Source organism: Cricetulus griseus, chromosome 4, assembly GCF_003668045.3.
Source record: "Cricetulus griseus strain 17A/GY chromosome 4, alternate assembly CriGri-PICRH-1.0, whole genome shotgun sequence".
In the NCBI taxonomy this organism is placed as follows: Eukaryota; Metazoa; Chordata; class Mammalia; order Rodentia; family Cricetidae; genus Cricetulus; species Cricetulus griseus.
This window is the reverse complement of record NC_048597.1, coordinates 2,431,381-2,449,181: the sequence shown is the minus strand read 5'-3', so window position 1 is coordinate 2,449,181 and position 17,801 is coordinate 2,431,381.

Here is a 17,801-nt window from a genome sequence, read left to right as displayed (position 1 = left end):
GATGGGAGCATGGGCCGCATGGTCTGGGTGAAGCACCCTGGTCAGAGGAAGGCTCAACAAGGCCAGGCACGCTTCACCCCCAGATGCTGTGGTTCACCTGAGGCCAAGCCAGCTGTGGCCATACCTCCCTCACTTCTGGACAGAGCTCTGCCAGTGTCTTCACCATCTGTCTGGCTTCCATCTGAGCATACACTATGCTAAGACATTCACTGAAGACTAAGAGGACATCTAGAATTTAGTGGTGACTCACCCAGTCTTCCTTACACATACGTGTGTGTGTGTGCACACATACACATACACACACACATACACACAGGCACACACTCTTGTACACACATGCATGCACATGCACACCCTCACAAGCACGCATGCATGCACACACACTTATATACACTCACACTCACACACACACACACACACACACACACACACACACACACACACACGACAGAAATGAAGAGAGACCCCTGCTCCATCACACACACACACACCAATACAACGCTGTCTTCCGTCTGCAGCACTCGGTTGCAGACCTCCAGACGCTGGGTCATTTTGGGAGGGGCCTCTTTGAGCAACTTTTCTAAGCGAAGCATTGGGAAATGAGAAAATTTTTTAGATTCTGTGAGGGCTTCCAACTCTCTCTCATGAGGCCCCCTTCTCAGGACCCAAACCATACATGGCTGCAGGTAGACACACAGCAGGCATGACATACATATGTGCACAGTCCCCTGCCTCTTCTGTTTTATGTGTGTCATGCTGAACTTATGGTAGAGTCGTCTGGATTTCTATGGAGAGCCGTCACTCCCATCAGCAGCTGCAACTTTCCAAAGTAAATGTACTTCAGCTACACTGTTTCAGTGTCAGGCTGGTTGCACATGTCCTTGGAGACAAGAGCATGGTGAATCGTTGCCTTTCTAGACACTAACCATATCGCCACAGCAATGGCAGTTCCTGAGATGGTCCAACACAATTGTCCACCCCAAACCCTTACAAAATCTGGAAGCTTGCATTGATTTTATTCCATCAAATGATGGGAGCCAGGTGCCCACCCCTCACATCTGGGTAGGTTCATACCTATCACAGAGACTCAGTTACCAGTCTTCCAAAGCTACCGCTGTCTGTTTCCTTGGTAACAGCCATTCATTAACTTCTGCCTCCATAGTAGGAAAAAGTGCAGTCCACATAGAAAGCTTAGGAGTGGGAGTTATCATCAGTCCTGAGTGACAGCTGACACCAGACCCCAGAGGTAAGTGAAGGCAGCTTCCAGAGGACTCCAGCCCCAAATGCCACTTGACTGCAATCCTATGCCAGACAGTGAGTGAAGACTTCCTCTCCACATCAGGCCCCAGAGGAAATAAACCATGAAGCGATTGTTGTGGTCTTGAGTGACTTGCTGCAGCCAGAGGTGTTTAGAATATGAGACAATGTCTGGTTCCAGGACGTCTGCGAGGTTGTTACAGCACAAGGGGCATTGTGCCTGTGAATATTTATTGGCATTAGTTACATGCTTAGCATTGGGCCAGGCTGTGAAGGCACAGAAAGCAAGGAAAACTGTTCTCACACAAGCAGAGGAAAAAGTTACCTATCAGTGGAGAGAAAAATGTCAAAATCATAGCAGCATTTTGACTCAAGAGAAAGGAGACAGAAGTGGTCATCACTAATTCTTTCCATTGTCACTAATTATCACTAATAAGTCCACCCATTGATGACACCAATACCCCAGAGTCACACCATTATTGTCCTCAGTCCTTAGTACCGGCAGATCTCCATGGCCTGGGTTGTTGGCTGCTCATTCTCTAGAAACACCCTCTTCATTGACATCAGGTTGTCTTTCCCACCAAAGGGAGGTAGGAAATCCTCATGACCCTTCCCCTGATAACCACTGAGGCAGGGTACTAAGTGAGCAGTCAGAGAAGGGGTGGTGACCCATTTTCCTGCTTTGCTGTACGGAGGAACTCCAATGTGGAGAAAGGACATTATATTATCTGGAACACAAGGGACACTCTTCCTTGTTTTGTCTCAAAGGGTTCCAGGGTGTTGTGGGGGCTCCACTAGGCAACTGGGCTGTACTGAGAAGCATCTGGAGAAATTTAACGGTGGGTCTACCTTCACCGTGGACAACAGTGTGTGTTCAGCTACACCCAGCAGACCCCCGTTTCATCATGCCCTAGTCCTGTGTGTTCCCTTCCTCAAAGAAAACAGGAGACATGCAGCAGTTGTGGGAAAGATTCCGCCCAACCTGGAGCTTTCTTGAAAGAAGATAAACCGTCCTTTGTTTCTCTTGAGCAAAGCTGTCCAACTGGCCTAAAACTCCCCAACTCAAGGATCCTCCTGCCTCAGACTCCCACATAGCCCTGACAATGGATGTTTGTTGCCCCAGGGTCCCAGCTCAATGCTACATGGACAAGTACCATCCTTGTCTGGAAAGCAGTGAAGCTCGGATTCCAGACAGCGAGGTAGGGCACCCAAATCTCACGTCCCAGGCGGAGCCAGGGTTTGAAACATTTGCTTCCATGTGACTCGAAGCTGCTTTCCTGGGGGACCGGAAAGCATCACTGTGCCCCAGGCACCACTCTCTTTTATGGAATTCTCACACAGGGGAGTTCTTGTTATTTTATTATTTTCTTTAATAACCAGAAAATGGAGAAGTTCACAAAGAAATTCTTCAACCGCCTTTAGTGACCCTTCCCCTAGAAGGTTTTGCCTAATCTGTAAATTGGAGTTAAAAGTATTTCTGTACCTTTGGAGTAAGGAGCCCTTCATCCTGAAAAGAACAGAAAGACTATTAACAACAAGGCCATGCACACAGCACTCCTTTGTCAGTTAGTGAAAACCAAATCCAGATGTGCAGCACCAGCCACTACCTTGGAGTGACCCAGGGAGGCTCAGGGCTAATCAGCCATTCTTAATAACTCAAAACTGTCAGGCTTAAACCATCTAATTTTTTTCTCACTTACGAATGCAAACAAGAATTGACAGTCCACATTGGAATTTGTTTTCCTCTGACCACATACAGATAGATTCTACCTGATAAGTATGGCAATAAAGGCCCTTTCCAGGAAGCTATGCCGCTGCCTTCTAACTGTGACGGCACACTGGTGATTATCACCGTTAATGAACCAAGAGATGGAAGAAGTTATACTGAAAATCAGATGCCCCTGTTGTGACCTCTCCCCAGACGGTTTTCTCTGGATTGTCAGACTGTGTGTGAATATGTAAGAAAACACCGGAGGTCTCCCCTAGCATCCTAATGACTCTAGGAATGTTTCTCTGGCAACAAAACTACTTAATTTGCAATCATTTCCCTGAATTCCAGTGGAATATACACAAGTGAAAGAGAAGAACCAATACGCTTGGAAGCGGCTCAAGATTTCCCTAATGAAAAAATCAATCAGGGTCCGATTTTTAACATTCTGCCATTATCACATCTATCTACAAAAATAAAATCAAATGGGAGACTTCTTTACATACTGGGAATTATGTTTTGCCTTAGACATATGTAAAATACAGATAGATACACAGACAAACACGAATTGGGCTTTTTCCTCTTAAAATTTTATTATTAGTGTATATATGTGTGTTGAGGTCAGAAGACAACTTTGTGGACCTGGCTCTTTGCTTCTACCTTTATTTGGGTCCAGGGGGGTGGAACTCAAGTTCCCAGGCTCGCACAGAAAGAACCCTTACAAGTTGAACCATCATCCATGTCCCCAATTGGGTTTTGATATCCACAAATACAGCAATTACACAGGCAATCTATGCATGGTGCTTCCTATTCTACACCCAAACTAGATATGTTTGTGTGTGTGAGTGTGTAACAGGTAAGACACAGCCATGTTATCCTAACTGGAGGTGTGTGTGAGAGTATGAGTGCATGTCTGTGTGTGCATGTGTGTGAGTGTGTAACAGGTAAGACACAGCCATGTTATCCTAACTGGAGGTGTGTGTGTGAGTATGAGCGCGTGTCTGTGTGTGCATGTGTGCGAGTGTGTAACAGGTAAGACACAGCCATGTTATCCTAACTGGAAGTGTGTGTGTAGAGAATAGGTAAGACCCAGCAGCCATGCTACCCTAGTTCATCAGATAGAGTGTGGGTAGTGAGGTATAAAAGCCTGCCATGGCTTCCTGTGTCTCTAAGAACAACTGATTCAACTGATCAAAATTGGCCGTAATTCTTCCCAGTCCATTGTGAGAGATTCTATGCTCTCGAGTTGGCCCAATGCTGTAAAATCAGGAGAGATAAACATGCAAACACTAAGCTTGTCCTGAGAACCAGCATAGACTCCTGAGTCCCACCACACTCAGCATTTGTGCTGGGGCCATTCTCTGCTGTGGGGACTCTACAGTGCATGCCACATGCTGCAGCTTCTCAGCTCCACTCACAGGACGTCGGCCACAGGACCTTATTCACAGTTACAACCAACAACCAGTCCTGTCCTTAGTTTTTCCAAGTGTCCCTGTGGGTGAAAACAACATTGTTCCGGTTGATCTCCACAGGCAGAGAGTGGCTGGATTTAGACGGTTTCACCATATGTTAGTGCATGCTGGGAGATGAAAAGTCAGTGGGGGGTTGCAGAGGGGACAGATGTGGGGGTATCGGGGATGTGTGTAGGGGTGAGGGGCTGGGGAAGCATGGGAGACATGGAGACATGAGGTCAGGGGGTTGTGGATGTGGAGCGTGTGTGTGTGTGTGTGTGTGTGTGTGTGTGTGTGTGTGTGTAAGAAGAGGTGTGAGGGTGGAGGGTAGAGAGAGGAGCAGGTGTGTGGGGTGTGGGGTGGAGGGATGTGGGTGGGGTGGGTATAGGTGGGGTGGAGGGAGTATGAAGGGGTGAGAATAATCTCTATACACATATACTTCCTCTTGTGTGAGCACACACTCGGTGTACACACACACACACACCACACACATGTGCACATAAACACACTCTCTTACACACACACACACAGACACACCACATTTACACAGACACACCACACACACCCTCTCTTACACACACACACTCTCACAAACACACACACACACACACACACACACACACCCCTGCCTGCTGCCACATTTCCCTGCCAAATAAACACTTCCTACTATAAATTGCCTTGGCCGTGGTTTTATCCCAACAAAGAGAGCAGGGAACCAGTTCACCCGCCATGCACTTCATCTCTAGCCAGAGTCAGCCCTCTGCCCCTTACCTTGCTTTTATCACAATGTCTTATCACAGCAACACACTACACAACATTAGGAGCAGTGAAATAACCTGGGCCCAAAGTGAGAGAACTTGCATTCTCAGCCCTTCAGGCATGAGAGCTGCAAGTTCCAGGCCAGCCAAGACAACTTGGTGAGACCCTGCCACAATATTAAAAGCAACACCAAACTTGGGAATGTTGCCTATGCCTTGCATTCAGTTGACAGTGCTGTGGAATGAACAAACTCGAGGAATGAAGCAGATCTAAGTGAATGCCATATAAAATATTACGAGCTACATTAAGTTTTAAAGTTTATCATCTGTACACAAGCATACATAGGGAAATAATCTGAAAATCCACACTGCAATTTGGAGGTCGGGATCATGAGATGAATGCTGTCTTTTAGGTCAAGTGTTTCTGGAAAGTTGGGATATAGACAACAAGTCTTTGTAAATATAATCAGGAAAAGTTGGGGATAATTCACATTTTAAGAAAACATATTAAAATGCTAAGGAAATTAGAGAAAATATGCAAACTATTACTAATCAGTGGGATGATGTATATTCTTGTACTGTATCTTTTGTTGATGAACATATTCATTAAACTATAATCAGCTATCATTTAGACTTTATGGAACACTAAGAATATATTAATGGGGTTGGAGACTGATGTTCACTGAGATCTACCTTATTAAATACACTGTTACACAGCAGCAGCTAAGAGTCATAAGGAAAATGAAACTCGAGCTGGGTATCAAAGGGAAAGGATCTCTTCAGATGGTAGAGCAAACCCGTCAACAATGTGGCCTCCGGAACCTTGGGTAAAGAATTCAGTTCAACACTCAGGGAGCCAAGGAGTCCCAAGTGGGACTGTCTGGAGAGCTATGCCAAAATGGGGAAATAGTGACATCTACAGACAAATGTTTGCTTCCTGTCCAGGGGCGTTCAAAGGAAGAGACGCCGTAATACGCCTGGAGAATGTCCTGTGGTATGTAACCATTGTTTGTGCTTTAACTCAAACAAATTCGCTTCAGAAACACAGAAGAGGGATGAGATGAGGTGGTATGTGCTCAGAGAGCACGATGCAACTGCCCCCCCCCCACACACACACACCCCGTGGCAGGGTGAGCCTCAAACTCAAGAAGTTAGGAAAACAGAAAGAAAGGAACAGGACAATAAAAGATAACCCTACAGAAAACGAGTCGATGGTAGAAAAAGTTGACAAGATCTGGGGTGCAGAGATTGGGGTGGGGTGGTTAATAGCCCTTCTGTACAAGCCCAAGAACATGAGTTCAAATCCCCAGCATCTATGCAAAAGGCCAGGGTGAGTGCACACAGCTGTAACCCCAGCCAACAGCTGTGGGGGCAGAGACAGGGATACTGGGGCTTACTGGCCACTAGCCCAGCTCCAGAGTAAATGAGAGGCTGTCTCAAAGGAATAAGGCTGGGGGCAATAAAGGGCTCCTAATGTCATCTTCTTGCCTCGACAGTCATATGTATGACACACTTACCTGCAAATATATGCACATGTGTACTGCATATGCACAACTCTCTCTCTCTCTCTCTCTCTCTCTCTCTCTCTCTCTCTCTCTCTCTCTCTTTTTCTCTCTCAATCTGGTTGTTTTAAAAGATTACTCATAAAACACTGTTAGGTGCAATTACAGAGTGAGGATTAAAATAACCAAAGCTGAAAACTAAAAGGGTTTACAACTACAGTTCTGTAAGTATCAGAAAAATGACAGCACATCTCACTAGACCCTCTATCTACAAATGTAAAATCTAAATAGAATCACATTTTCATTTTCCTAGAGATAGTTTCTCACTTATTAGCCCAGGCAGGACTAGAACTCACAGTCTTTCTTTGGCCTCCCAAGAGGTAAAATTACAGGTGGACACTTGGCCTTTACTTCTTAGAAAATAAGATTTACTGACCTCCTGTAGCTATTAAAGACAACAATCCCCACATATAGTCTCTCTCTCTCTCTCTCTCTCTCTCTCTCTCTCTCTCTCTCTCTCTCACACACACACACACACACACACACACACACATAAGAGAGAGATACACACACAGATATGCACACTTTTAAAATAGCAGGTATTTCTTAATTTTAATGTTATTTCAATTTATCATTCTTTTTCTTTATAGCCAGTGTACAGTCTATAAAATCAGAACTCCACAACTACTAAAGACACTAGGTGACCTTAAGCTCTCTTAAAGGAATGTGCCAACAAAAAAGGAGGAAAACAAAAAGAAAGAAAAGGCATTCATTGATTTATCAGAAAATCCTAAAAACCCAACTGGAGAATAATTGATACCAGACGTACCCAACTTTTCCAAATAACTAAAAAGGAAGTAAGTCTGATTTAGAGACAGAGACATAATACTGTTACTGTTTGGTTAAAAAGAAATCACAGGCCACCCTCACAGGTGGAGGTAGGCATAAAAATCACTCATAGAAAATCAAGGCCAACATGTGCAAAGTAGAAAAATCTATTCTGTGATCAAGTTGGGTTTATCAAAGAAAAGGTGTCTGGATTCAGGGTTGGATGTATGATAAATTAGCAAATAGACATTGGAAAGGAAACTCAAATACTTCTAAATAAAAGAAGTATAAATAATAAAATTCAATTATCTGTGATCTAAGAAAAAATCTTGGGGCTAGAAAGATGGCTTCATGGTTAAGAACATGTACTACTCTTACAAAGGACCTGGGTTCAGTTCCCAACACCCAAGTTGGGCAGCTCAGAAATGCCTATTAACTCCAGTTCCAGGGCATTTAATGGCCTGTTCTGGCCTCTGAGAGCAACTACATCCATGTATGCATACCATCACTTAAACACATACATTCCTGAGATTTAAAAATAGAAATAAATCTTTGAAAAAGAAAAAACTTGATTTTATAAAATAGTGTGTGTGTGTCTGTGTCTGTGTGTGTGTGTGTGTGTGTGTGTGTGTGTGTGTGTGTACTGGCACATGCATGGCAGTCAGAGGACAACTTTTAGGAGTCTACTCTCTCCTTCCATCTTTTTGAGGAAGGGTCTCTCTTACTGTTCCTGCTGCTGCAGGCTGGCTGACCTGGGTGCTTCCAGACAATTTTCCTGCCTCTCTTACCTCACTATAGGAATTCTGGGATTACAGATGTGCACCACTGTACCCAGCTTTTTACATTTTTATGTGGGTTCTGGGGATTGAAATCGGGTAATCAGGCTGCTGCAACGAATGGTTTCCCATTCGTCCTCCCTTGGGGATATAAAATCATGATGCCCATAAAACTCAGACACCTCAGGCTGGGAAGGCAGCCCAGTGAATGAAGGTTGTTGCCTTGCAAGCTGATAACCTGAGCTCAAAGCCTGGGACTCATGATGGAAGGAGAAAACAGATTCCCAGAGCTTTTGCTCTGCTCTCCACATGCATGTGATAAGTTACATGCTGCTGCATTTACGTGCGTGCGCGTGCGCGCGCGTGCACGCGAGCACACACACACACACACACACACACACACACACAACACGCACACACACACAAATAAAATAATAATAATGAATAAATGGAAGACAAATTTTAAAAGTTCTGGTGTCTCTGTAAATTTACAATTTTACCCTTCAATCAGCTGAAGTTCCCATTGTGTGGGGTTGTAATTGGTCTACATCTACAGATAATAACATTCCAAAATGGAGAAGTTTCTATTACAGGAAAACTGTCTAAATTTGAACCCAGGATAGCATCAGTAATTTTTCACTGAATGTTCCCAGAAAATTATTGTGCTGCCAGGAAAAAATGCTTTGAAGACACAGTATAATCATTAGCTGTTTTAAATATAAATTTTGGCAAAAAGTAGTTAATAAAATTAAAAGATATAAAATAAGATTTGTACCTTTATTCAAATGCAAGAAGAGATTTATGTCTGAAACAATGGTCTTCACAAAAATATGAATTTCCCCTTTTCATATCATATCTATAAATTTATTAATAAAAGGTTTTGTGCTGCCTTACTAACATGGGGAAAGATGGAATGTATCAGTACCACAGCAGACATGTCATAAATTCAAATCTATGCACCAACCTATTCTCTTGTTTACAATATGACAAATGGCTGTGCAAAATCCAGCCAGTAAATGGGTTTAAGTCGTAAACTGGTTCTGACATAACTACTCTACTGGCCAGGTTTAAAACACTCTACTTTTAATTAACAACTGACAGCATGACCAGTATATGAAAATATCCCCTGTTGAGCAAGCAATTATCTACATATTGCTTCATGATGCAATATGAAGGGTGAACTCAAAATAATTCCTGGTTATTTATCAAAGCTCAGTGCAGGCACTGTCTCATAAATCAACTTCATACTAGACAAAGGCAAAAATACATTCTTGTTTATTTCATTATTTTTCACGCCAGCCTTGATGACTGAACTGTTCGTTTCCTGTGACTTGAAACCTGAGCAATTCTGCTGCATCAATCTAGTCAGGCACTGAATGACAGAAACACAACAAGAAAACCCACGCTGCATTAGCCAATTTCTGTGGGTCGTGAAACTGCTATTCCTTATAGACTGGGACAATTAATTTTTAGGTGGCTCTGAAAAAATTATAAAAGGAATCACTGGGGCTGGAGAGACAGCTCAATTGAGAGAATGGACTTCTCTAATGGAGGACTTGAGTTCATTCCCCAGCACCCTCAGTCAAGTTGCTCACAGTTGTCTGAAACGATGGCCTCTGTGGGATCTGCTGCCTCTGGCCTCTGCAGGCCCCCATGCTCATGTGCATATATGCACACACAGACACATAGCCAAAAACTTAAAAGGGGAGCGTTGTGTCTAGAAGAGGCCAGTTTTCCACCCAACATCATCTTTATAAATGTTATTGAATCATAACCCCCTGGTTCCCTCCTTGAATCATACCCTACGCCCTATGGGCTAGAGTCCTTAAAATTGGAGAGTTGGCATGGCAGGAAAACCATGTTTAAAAAAAATGTGGATTCACACCTACAGCCTCACCCTGTCTTCCCCATGGCTCCTTTCTGATCACTGGCATTAAATGAACTACCACACAGTTGGTTATCTGCAAGAGATAAGTGATGCTTTGCATTTTCCCTGCACCCTTTGCTAGGTAGGCCCAGAGGCAGTGGTACTAAAGACATGTCATGTAAACCTTGAAACACCCTGAGTTCCCTCGCAAGAGCCCCCAAAAAAAACCACTCAGGAAAATGTCTGTGAACAACATCTGTTCTCTATTTCAAGTGAAGAAGGTTTCGGCTGTGACCCTGGCATTTGATGATCTAGTTTATCATGGTCCAGAAGTCACAGGAGGCACCTGGTGAACAACAGATACTCCAAACCACATGAGGCCAAGGACAGCTATGAACATGGCTCAGCACAAAATTGTAAACTTACATAAGACACTGTGAGATGCATGTGTGCGTGTGATGTTTTTTTTTTTGGTTTTTTTTTCCATTGTAATTTTATTCTATGGTTCTCCAGCATGACCTTGGTAGGTGACAGTGTCCTATTCCAAATTGTTGGACACCCCAGACTGTCACTCCCCATCTCAAGGTCACACTATAATTTATTTTCTATCATAAAACATTCTGACCAAATGCAACTTGGGTTTATCTCCTTTTATACTTCCGGGGCACCCCCATCAATAAAGTCAAAACAGGAACTCAAGCAAGAACAAAAAAATAAAATAAAATAAACACTGATTACTGACCCACTCTGTCATTCTTGTACAGCCAGGGTCACCTGCCCATGGTGACACTGCCCACAGTGGGCTGTGCCCTCCATATCAACCAACAATTAATTCTTCACAGGCATGGCCACAGGCCAACCCCTTGATAGATACTCCTTCTACCAGGGGGACTCTTGGTTGTGGTCACATGACAAGAGAAAATAAGCAAGACAGATGTCTTTCTCCCCGTTGTACAAATGGGGAGATTGAGCTTCCATAGTGTAAGCCCGATGCTCAAGTCAGAGAGGGAGAGGCAGAACAGAAGTGGGAACAGGGAGCCACCCTCTGGTCGGCTTGAGCCTCCCTCAGCTGCACCCCAATAATCCCTCTGGTTTTCACCCTTCTCACCAGTGTGATTTTCAGGCAGACCCTCATCACCCAGTCCGAGTTGCTACTGGGATCCCATGTTATTATTTCACATGGAAACAGTCAACAGCAGAAGGGCCGAGGTCTGGTTTCAAAAGCGTAACTTCAAAGGAATTCACAGCAAAGGTTCTGCAGAGGCCAAAAGCCTCTCAGATACCTCCTCTCTCCTCAGGACCCTCAACCCTTCAAGACACACACACACCCAACTGCTCCCATTCTGTGCCATACAGGATCCTCATGTCTGGAGTCAAGGCTGGGCTTTCTTTAAGGGACATTTTGTTTTTGTAAACTTGGAATCAAAGTGACAGAATTATAGAAATTAATCCAATTTTCTTCCATTTATTTTTTTAGTTCATACCTCTAAAAATTGTATTTTGGAAGGCGCCATTCAAACCCCATCATTTCTCAATCAAAGCTCTCTTTGGAAGCCCTGAGACCTGACCCAAGCTAGACCACGACTTTGCCAGCCGCAAAGCTCTGCCCACTGGGAAGGAAGATGGAATGCACTATTTGACTTGAACTCACATTGAATCTTGGTGTCAAAAATCAGGCTTGAATTGCCTTCATCAACTGCCAATACTATGGGTCTTTCTGGCTTGAATTTCTATAAACAGAGAATAAATTTAAGTGTGACACAAAGTGGCAGCAGTGGGCCGACCACTAGGCAGGGAAAAATGATACAGCCATGGCTGGGAAAACAGTCAACACACGTCTCTCTGCCGAGGCTTTCAGATGAGGAGTCCCCAGAGCCACCGAGGAGCCAGACTCACTGCGTCTGTAACTCACTGGGCCTCAGGCAGGTGCTCTGCAGCAAGGACGCAGAAGGAGGCCGCTGACTTCTGCTCCCACGGAGAGCAGTGTGCAAGTTTAAAATAAGCGAAGGTATATGTGAAACTGGGGAGTCAGGTAGTCAGGTCTTCCCTTCACTGAGGTAGACAGAGTCCTCCTCCAGCCTCCACGGGCAATGAGTGCCTCCTACAGAAAACGCAGAGCCAAGCAGAGCACTAGGGAGGCCAGAGGGGCACAAACCAAGAGTGCATTCCCCGGGTTAAGGAGATAGCTCAGTCAGTGAAGTGCTAGCCCTGAGAGCAAGAAGTCCCAGGTTCAATCCTCAGAAACTTGGTTAAAGAAAAAAAAAAACTACTAAAATCCCCACACTAGTAAAGACACCAGCAGATCCCTGGAGCTTAGCTTGCTGCCCAGACAGCTTAATGAAATCACACATTCCAGGCCAGTGGGAGACCCTGTCTCAAAGAACATGGGAGAGAGGAATAACATCCAGATGCGTCTTTGCCTTACACACACCAACTTATACCCAATATCTTGCTGGCCTTACCTTCTAAATGCCATCACTTGACCTCAGCCATGTTGCTCTCTCCTGCAAGAGGAGAGGAGCATTCATTATGTAGGTAAATCCACATAGGATGCATGCCATCAGTCTATGAAATTGGCAAAGGCGGAGGAAAACAAGCTAAGATTGCGTCTCCCTGCCAACCTGTGCTGGGCAGCTTATGCCAACCTGACACAAGCCAAAGTCTTCTAGAGGAGGAGACCTCAACTGAGAAGGAAAATGCCCCCATAAGATCCATCTGTGGGCAAGCCTGTGGGACATTTTCTTAATCAGTGCTTGATGGGGGAGGACCCAGCCTATGATGGGTGGGGCCATCCCTGGGCTCTGTAAGAAAGCAGGCTGAGCAAGCCATGAGGAGCAGGCCAGCAAGCAGCCTCTCTCCATGGCCTCTGCATCAGCTCCTGCCTCCAGGTTCCTGCCCTCTTCAGAGTTCCTGTCCTAGTGTGTGCTAGGGTCCATGCCACATCATGATAAGAAGGGCAAGCGTGTGCTAGGGTCCATGCCACGTCATGATGGGTAGGGCAAACGTGTACTAGGGTCCGTGCCACAGCATGATAAGAAGGGCAAGCGTGTACTAGGGTCCATGCCACATCATGATGGGTAGGGCAAACGTGTACTAGGGTCCGTGCCACAGCATGATAAGAAGGGCAAGCGTGTGCTAGGGTCCATGCCACATCATGATGGGTAGGGCAAACGTGTACTAGGGTCCGTGCCACAGCATGATAAGAAGGCAAGCGTGTACTAGGGTCCGTGCCACAGCATGATGGGTAGGGCAAACGTGTGCTAGGGTCCATGCCACGTCATGATAAGAAGGGCAAGCGTGTACTAGGGTCCATGCCACATTATGATGGGAGGAGTTACTCAAGACTCAAAACAGAGCACTGGCAGAGACCACACATAAAGTTTACTTTAATCCTGGTGATGCGAAAATTTTAACTTTCAAGAAATTTTAGACAGTAATATATGACTTGCAAAATGTAATTAAATGTAACGACTAAAATATCAACTGTGCACTCACTGTGCTATGAAAACATGTTCACTTTTAAAGTAAGAAAGACGACACTCAGTACGAAAGCATGATTATAGGCACGGGACGCAGCTCCGTGGTGGAGCTCACAGAGAGGACCTGTTCTCCCAGCGGCTGGAGCAAATAAACCATGGATGAACCTAAATCCTTGGAAACAGAAGCCAGAGCCAGAGTGCCCAGGAAAAATGTCAGCTCAGCTCTGCACACCACAAAGATAAGTGCCTCGTTTATGTGAGAGGCTCCGGATTCCTCCCTGTTCTAAAATTCCTTTGTCGTTGTCGTCGTCATTGGCTTGTTATTTTTCTTTTTGAGACAGGGTCTCATATAGCCTAGACTGGCCTGAAACTCACCATGTAGCCACTGAGCTCCTAATCCTCCTACCTCCACCTCTTAGTGCTAAGGTTATGCTAGGGTTCCACCAAACATGCTGGAGCTCAAATCCAAGACCTCGTTCATGCTAGGCAAACACTCTACCAGCTGTGGTATGCTCCCGGGCCCCCAGTTTAAATATACATACATACATACATACATACATACATACATACATACATACATACATACAAACCAGGTAGCAAAAAGGGAAATTATACTAAGAATCAACAAAAGTACCTTAAGAGTTTTGAGTAAAAATTAAGAGAATCTCAGCTCCAGAGTGAGGAAAAAGTGGTCATGGAAATTGTTCCCATCTTCCAGGAACCCAACATTCGTAAGGAGACACTGAGCTGATTCCTGCCCTCTGACCTGAGGGTGACTTCCCTGAGAGTAGAGTACATGATGAGGAATGTCTCTGAGAATCCCACCATGTAATGGCCACAGGAGCCACAAACATGGCCTGCCCAACACCAGCTCTTGGTGAAATTCAAGGTCTCAATACTAGGACAACTGTCGGGAGAACATTCCAGAGTGGACTATAGATGAGAAAAATACCACAGTCTTTGGAAGGCACCACTGTTCAAATTGTGACCTCCACTAGCAGCAGAGGCCATGTGTGCTTGGGAACTGGAGCACACAGCTCCCCTGACTACAACTCCTGAGGGAACCCCACCCCCACCTCCCGCAGGTGATTTCCTGCAGGCCTGAGGCATGGAGATGCCTGCTGGACACTGAGGAATGACTCGTTTAGCAACTCCTAAATTACTGAAAACAGCAGTTCCCAGGACAGGACAGGACAAACAGGAGCTGACAAACAGGATGGGCCACCTGTGAGGGCTGATGGGTTGCAGGATTGGGGTAGCTGAAAAGGGATCCACTGCATTCTGTACCTTCTCACTAATCAGACCCTCCCTCCCCCTCGTCCAGTGGGAGAGAAAGCTGGAACTTCCCAAAGAGGGTAAGATCTGCCAAGGACAGAGGGTGGCTTAAAGTCCTGAGTGCCCTTGCCCTCAAAAGCTGTGAGGTCAGTTGTTACTAAACAACCACCCTAAAGAATCTTTGATGTCACAAAGATAATTTGTATGATTGTGCGATGCTGTCCCCAGCCATTCGGGGAGTTACATGGCATGGACCTCCAGACTTCCTTTCTAATGTTTTCGTTTGCATAAATTAAATATGCATTATGACATTTTCACACACATACAAGCATTTCAATCACATTCATCCCACCCCTTGTCCCTTCCACTCCAATTAACCCCTTCCTGCCCAGTCCCCCTCTTGAATTTTCTCACATCGTGTGTGTGTCTGTGTGTGTGTGTGTGTGTGTGTGTGTGTGTGTGTGAACAATAATTAAAGAAGAGGTTATGAATTTGAGAGGGAGTGGGGGGACATGGGAGGAGCTAGAGGACAAGGGGGAGCTGAAATGATGTAAATACAGTACTAAATTTGAAATTCTCAAAAACACATTTTAATTTTTTAAACTAAGTGATACTGGCCACAGGCATAAGTCCATGGGAGAAAGACTAAAATGGATTTTTTTTTTTAAAGAGAGTTCTACTGTGTAGTCCAGGCTGGCTTTGAATTTGTGGTGCTCTGGTCTCAGCCTCCCAAGTGCTGGGGCTATAGTCCTAGCCAGGACTTTCTATAATTGTGGTGGAGGCAGGGATGGGATTTGGCCGGTCTCCAGCAGAGACAGTCTTTGAACACATGGTGCTCACAGCTACGGGCCATCCGTTAAGGAAGCGCTTGCCCTCACACATCTGGTGACCACGGGTGCAGACTTTCTACCAGAAGAAGAGTAAGACACCGTTATTCACAGTGCCCCGCCCTCAGTGGATATAATCAGAAACAGCACCAATAAAACGAGCAACAAGATTCCTTTGCTAGGTACGCTCCCCACATGATACCAGCTCATACGTGGCCACGTGTCTTCCCAGGATGACCCCCAACTTCCCCACTGGGATCATGAAAAAGGTCAAAATTATCACTTGGAGCAAAGCCTGGTTGCTCTGACAGACATTTGGAATACGGTTCTATTAGACAGCCAGTCCACCTTCCAGATTTCTCAAATCGACCTCTGCCTGACTCCATAGAACAATCTCATCCCCAGGAGCAGGAAAACTTTTATGTGGTTTACTTGACACAGGGTTTCCTGCAGCCCAGGCTGGCCTCAAACTCACAGGTAGCCAAAGATGGCCTTAGATTCCTAGCTCTCCTATGCCCCCTTCTCGGGTGCTGGAAATTACAGGTCCATGCACAATGCCTGTTTTATACCATGCCAGGAATTGAACCTGGGACTTTGTGCAAGCTCTGCAATACTCTAGCAACTGAGCCATATCTCAGCCCCGGAAAGTCTTTAAAGAAAGACTAAAATCTAACTTACTTTGGAGATGTAACGTTTTAATTGTGTAACAAATATCAATTGGATCTACTGAGAAAATGGCTATTTTCTATGGGGAACAGGGACAAACAAATCTCAAGAGATTAAAAGCCGTGTTCTTGTGGTTTTCTATTTGAATTCAATTTAAAAAGCCAAGGCACAGGGACAAAGTAGGAATGAACAGAGATGTGTTTGTGTGTGTGTGTGGGGGGGGGTGTCTGTGTACCATTCTACAGCTGAGAGACAGTGTAAAAGTGCATGTTTCCAATTACCAATGCGGACTCTGCACTCGGAGAGAGCAACACAGACAGCACCCGGCACGCTAACCAGAGCCTGGGGAGAGACCTGCACAAAGTCTGTCTTTCCACTGAAACAGCTATTTGATAATTCCGTTCATACCAAGAAAGAGCTTATGTAAGGAAGAATTATTATTGTTAGGTGACCTCTCTATCACTCTTCACACAAAGGCTGGTTGTGCTGGTGTGAGGGTGCTCACACTCAGAATTTCCTCATAGCACCCCAGGAGGTCAGGGAGTTGACTAGGAGATTTAAAACATGTCAGCTTCCCATGATTAACAGGCTAGGATGGACAAGCAGTGATAATCTGACACAGGGAGGGTTTGACAAGATAAATGGTGATGAGAGTCAATGGTGCTAACTTCTGGCTTCAAGTGAGCTCCCAAGAATATATATATCAGCCCTGTCCACGTGTAACAACATAAATAATCAGAGTTGGGGGGTTCAGTGGGAGAGAAAGGGGTTTGCAGGCTTCTCTTTCCACCTTGTAAAGGTGAAACCTGATTCTGAGATTCAAGGTTACTTCCTAAAAATGAAAGAAGTCTTTCACGCCTTGGGTGGATTCTAACAATCTTCATTTGGAACCAGGCGACTCTTCCTTAAGACGTACTAAAGCAGGAGCTACAGGTGACGGCAATGAGGTTGGAGGCGACATTTGGGGAACCAAAGGAGGAGGCAAAGCAAAGGTTCTGACTTGAAATTTCGTGGTGAGGAAGTCTTTGATGGCCTCGTCCTCCAGTACTGGGGTACAGCACCTGGAACCTTCCAATGCCTTGACTAAAGAGGTTGTGTGGGATTCAGAACAAGCACCATGGTGTTTTAATGATGATTTATGTGTGAACTAGATTCAAGGAAAGATAAAGAAGCCAAATCTAAAACAGTGCCCACCGACCCAAAAAGCCTCCAAGGCTCTCCCAGACCTTAGCGGGACTCAGAGATGATGAATCCAAGATGAACTACTTGGGGTTGGGGAAATGGCCCAGACTTTAAATGTCTCCTTGTACACACAGGAGATTCTGACTTCCTTCCACTGCACCCACACAAACACTCAGCTACAGCAGTTCACACCTGTAATCCTAGTGCTAGGGAAGCCCAGAGGAG